Source organism: Camelina sativa, chromosome 12 (assembly GCF_000633955.1).
Source record: "Camelina sativa cultivar DH55 chromosome 12, Cs, whole genome shotgun sequence".
In the NCBI taxonomy this organism is placed as follows: domain Eukaryota; kingdom Viridiplantae; phylum Streptophyta; class Magnoliopsida; order Brassicales; family Brassicaceae; genus Camelina; species Camelina sativa.
The window spans coordinates 33,010,895-33,016,669 of NC_025696.1; positions in this window are offsets into that span (position 1 = coordinate 33,010,895).

Genomic DNA, 5,775 nt, shown 5'->3' on the forward strand with positions numbered 1-5,775 from the left:
CATTTTCTCATGTTTCTCAAAGACTGGCAATTTTTCCCCCATTTTGTCACCCAACCACTACAAGAAATATGAGTATTGATAGTAGAAAAGCATAGCGCAGTTTTCGCAAATGCTATTATTGATAAAAATTTTAAAATGAATCTATATAATAGTGCTTTTAAAACGCTACACCTCAAAATACATAAGCGGGAACTAAAAATCACTCTTTCTGTCTTCAAAGCACGGCAAAGGCGTCTCTCTCTATCTGAAGATCTAGGTGAGTTAGTTTATGAAAGGGGATCTAGGGTTTTTATTTAATTTTGGTGTCTTTGAGTTTAAGATCTAGGATTCCAATCATATTCCCAATTTGATGGTGATAGGCAGCCGAGATCCCAATTCGATTTGTTCATGCCCGATTTCCTCAGAGATTCTCGACAAGGCTTATTCGCTAAAGGCAAAAAATCAAGTAAAGCTAATAAATTTATTCTCTAATCTAAGAATGATTTTGTTAAAGCTTCTTCTCTTGTTATACTAACTCTTTTATCTTCTTATTCTTCTTCAGAGGACGTTTCATCAGCAGCAACGGGTATGGTCGACACTTCTCCAGATATCAGACCTAGCATGAAAGCAGCTGCCTCTTCTCAAATAGAGGTAACCATCGATGCCTTGTCTCGTGATTTAACTAAACTCCGTACGGGAAGAACAGCTCCTGGTTTCTTTCTTCTTTCTTTCCTCTTTACCTATTCATATTTGGCTTAATCAATCAAGTGTTACCTGATATTTCCAATGTGTTTTCTTAAAAGAATCACGTTGCTGCTCAGGTATATTGTCACCAACTCCCTATGTACATCATCTTGTTCTTCATGTATCATTCGGAACAAATATATAAATTTAGTTATATGGTTTTTTTAGCATTTTGTAAGGTTTATAACAAATATATTAATTAGTGGAACTTTGACATCAGAATCAGTTACATGCATTCATCATTTGGACTTGTCTTATCTCATGTATGTCTGCATGAATTATCTTAAAATCTTATCATTTGGTTGGTGTTGCAGAGATTATTTCGTTGATGACAAATGATGGACGCAACATTGTCGTATGTTGTTTTCTCTTAAAGGTTTTCACATGTTTTTAAAGGTTTTAACCATGCTACAAATATAATTCTTGATAAATCTCATGAACAAGTGTTATCCACAAAGGTTAGCTTCTGATTTTTGTTTCTCCTTACTAAAAAGGATCACCCACAAAGGTTACCTTCATAATTTTTTCTCTTGCAGGAAATTCATCTTTAAACAATGACAAGGGCTTACCAGGTAGCATACGGATACATCTTCAATTTCTTTAACAAAAGAATTGAAGTGTCTAAGAAGGTATGAAGCTTTTCACTTGGATTTTAAGATTGATACATGTGGGATTTATGGTTTGAACTTTGGCTGTTATTTCAGACTTAAAACACTAATGATGGTTCTTAGAATCGTTGATGTGGTGCAGGTGTCGTTTTGGTGTCTTTGAAGGTGAGGATCTGAGGAGGACTTTGTTTGTTTCCATGGTGTATCTTACATGGGTTCTGGTTTCTGGTTTCTGGTTTCCATGGTGTCGGATAATAAAGGTATATTCAATCATACCCATATACATCCGAGTGATGCTATAGGTGCATGACAAATCAGTTTTTTGTTTATTACTATGACATGTTTCAAAATCTTTGTTCTTCAGAAAAGTTACGGAAGTTTTCACCAAGGCAGCTGAGTACATGGAGATTGATGATAAACCTTTGCATAAGCTCTTTATGTCAGTTAGGAGTGAGCTAAATTTTGACCTGAAAAACATGAAGCAAGAGCAAGCTAAGTTTTGGAAACAGCATCTTCGCCTCCTTGAGGAGTTATTGAAGGTCTAAAAAATCTCTAGGTTCATGTTTTTGTTGATTGTAGTATTTGTAATCTTAGGTTAAGAGTTGGTTTGAGACTTATAATGTGTGTAGTGTATTGTACTTGAAATGTTTAAAACGATAGGTATTGTATTTTGAAGCTTCTATATAGTTTTTCTTATATATTGTTTTGCAAAAGCTGTATATATATATAATATATATAATCAGGCTGCCTGGAAAATATATTATAGCAATAATATATAGTTACAGTTCACAAAACCATAGTACATAATTTTGCTACTATTAATTATATTATAGCAAATAAAAAATACTACTAATAATTTTAATATAGTGATAAAATAACGCTATTATAAAAAGACAATTGATAGCATAGAGAAAAAACGCTATTATATATGCCTCCTCTAAGATAGTACCGGCAAAGACAGCGTTTACGAAATCGCTATCAAATCGATATCATAGCGATTTTCGTGTGCTAAGAATACGCATATTTCTTGTAGTGAACTCTCCCATAGCATAGTAAATATCAACTAATCTAGAAGACCATTCTTCTTTCTTCAACCTATAGCCTTTCATAACCAAGCCAATAACTTCTTCAAAATCATTGTCATCTTCATCAGCCAAATGCTTATATTCTTGTGGATCTCCAATTATTGTTTTGACTTCAACCTACAAAAATAATCAAAATCCATCAAAACAAAACTCATCAAATAAGATAACAAATGAATAATCAAAACTACACTTTTAATAGAATTCAAAACTTACACAAGTTGCTGTCTTAATAGCATCAACAATATCATCAAACCTTGCATATCGACTTGAGTGCCAGTTGAGAATCAGTGGATAGAATGTTCTGGAAAAATTACATCTTCTCCCAAATGTATCACCAAAAATTGGAACAGCACTCAAGGCCCATATATATAATGCTAAGGGAAATCCCTTGACACTATACTGACCTTTTGACCAAGAATCTTTATCGAATTTCTGAATGCATGTGGCGAGAATGTTATACGCTTCCTTGCCCCATGGTTGGGCTGTATACATCTCGAAATCTGATGCATGCTTAAGCTTAGACAGAGGTATCTTCTCTAATGAATATGGTGTCATCAAAATACCTTCTGTTAACACCACTGCAGCGAGGCATTCCTTTTCTTTGACATCCAAAGGTTCTTCACCCTCTTCTGGTTCATTAAATAGTCGATGTTGAAGTTGAGTTAAAGTGTAATCTCCTCTCACCGCCCAAGAATATGGTTCACTAATTGGATATTTGCCGTTATTCCTTGGTTCTCTATGAATAGGTTCGCGTTGAATCCCTATGTTTAATAAAACAATGATGTTAGTTTGTTCAAACTTGCCTAATATAAACTGTTTTAAAACCCTTTAAAAACCTTTTAAAACCCTTTTAAAAGAGTTTTAAAAGGTTATTTAATAAAAAAAATGTTTTAAAACCCTTTTAAAAAGGATTTAAAATCCTTTTAAAAGGGTTTTAAAACTTCTAAAACGGGAAAAACCCTTTTACAATAGTTTTAAAAGGTTTTAAAGGGGTTTTAAAAGAGTTTTAAAAGGGTTTTAAAAGAGTTTTAAAAGGGTTTTAAAAGAGTTTAAAAGAGTTTTAAAACGGTTTTAACGGGCTTTTAACAATTTTAAAATTTAAAAGGGTTTTAAAAGGTTTTAAAAGGGTTTTAAAAGGTTTTAAAACCCTTTTAAAACCCTTTTAAAAAACAATTGAAAGGTTTTTAAAACCATTGCAAACACTTTATAATTACATGTTGTAAGGAAGAACTCTCTCATGGAGAACCGAAGAGGTTGCATGTCGACTGTAAACCATAAGTTTCTCCCTCTTGTCTTCAGCCTTCTCAGCTTCAAGTAGTGGAATAATTTCCCAGAAAATTTGATGTCTCTGGTCGAAAGATTGATGATAGGCCCAAGGAAAGAAGATTGAAGCTTCGTGAAATATTCTTTACCTAATGCCTCTTTAACTTTGTCAACTAGGCTTAAGTCCGAATGTTGACATATGTTTGCTCCAACAATTGGTTCAAAACCCATATCATATATTGGTTCTGGTAGTGCAAGGGCTTCAAAATCACTTGATGCCATCTGTTAAAGATTCACACTTAATTAGACTTTTCAACGGATTTACAAGAGATTTAAAAAGGTTTTTAAAAATCAACATCACACGTTATCTGTAGTGACCCTCACTAAGGGTAGAAATCCCAAAAAAAAAATTCGAGGAAATGGCCCAGAAAAGACTTAAGGAAGTAGCGGGAGTAAAACAAAGAAGAACGACCACAATAAGTCCGAGGAAAAATTCATGAATCGGAGAATGGCCGAGTCAAGACTGAAGTGACTGGAGGTGCGATCGAGACCTTAAGGCTGGTCGAAAATTATCAGTCTATGCGGAAATAGCATCCGCGGAAAGTCGGGTAAGTACCGGGAAAAATACCGAGACATCCAAGGAGTGGTCGAGACAATCCGTCGAGATGATCGAGAGAATCTGTCGAGGAAATCCATCGAGAATGTCGAGAAAATCCGTCGAGAGTTGCCGAAGGGATCGACAATGTCCGAGAGACCGAGAAAACTATCCGATTTTGTCGAGAGGATCGATAGCGTCCGAGTTGTCGAGAGAGTTGTCCGAGAAATGCCGAGAGAACCGACGATAGTCGAGCGATGGTCGAAGATGGTCGAGAAATGTCGAGAGATGATCGACGACCGGCCGACCCGACAAGACTCCGGAAATTACGGAATTTGTTTTCTCAAAAATCAACCAATGAGAATTCATGCAAGTTAGGAGAGGAATCAAAGGGGGATATTCTATGGAATCTCTACAACAAAGTTGGAAGTGGAAGACATAATCATTTCCATGCAGCCAATAGAATTTCATGTAAGGTGTGAATGCAAAAGCATGCAAGATTCCTTTGGCCAAGTGTTGCTTACACTCAACAAGTGTACAAACAAGAGATTGTGTGGCCATAAGTCTAGGCAAAACGTCCAACATGCATTGGGCCAAGTTGCCACTCTCTTCCTCTATATAAGGACCTCTACTTCCTCTCATTTTCACCCAAAAATCTTAAGTAAAGAAGAGAGAGAGAAAGAAAGGAGAGGAAGAGAGAAAGGGGAGAGAAACGAGAGAGGGATTGCCGAGAGAGATCACCGAGAGGGGGAGATCGAAGCGAAGTGCTGCTTGTGTCGAGAGGAGACGCAGTTTGCGGTAAAGTTGGTCGAGAAGCTGTCTAGCGCGAGAGGAGAATTGTCTGATCCGCGGTGCCGTGAAGTCCAATCATCACCGATCACGTCCAGGTGAGTTCTGCGGTAATTGTTTGTTGCATGTAGACTAGATTCTTGGTAGAATCAGTTAAATTGTTGCATGCATAAACTTGGTAGGATTCACGCTAGATTCATGTTAAAGATTACATCGAATTTGAGCTAGGAATCACCATGCAAGATCGCGAATGAATTTGGATGCATTTTAAGCAATTTTGGACTTGCATAAAATTTGGGTTTAGTCGCATGCATGATCGAACCTAGTTTTACTTGAATTTATTCTTGTTGAAAAACCGGTTTCATGCATGATTAAATGATTAAGTATTTTGCAATATATTGCATAATTTTAATCGAGGTTAAGACATGCTTAAATGAACCTTAAGGATTTAAATGATTAAAACGAATAGGTTGCATGTAAAGTGGGAGCTAGAGATTTAAATGGTTAAATCATAAACGGTTGCATGCATAGTCAAACTTGTTGCATTAACTTGCTTAAGTTGCTTATATTGCTTGCATGCATGTAGAATAATCTTAAGTTGCTTGATTTATTTTCTTGCTTCTTGTTGATTATTCCATGTTAATTTTCTTGCTTGATTTCATGCTAATGTGCTTGATTTATCAATGCTTGAACTTGTATTTGTGTGTTTCAA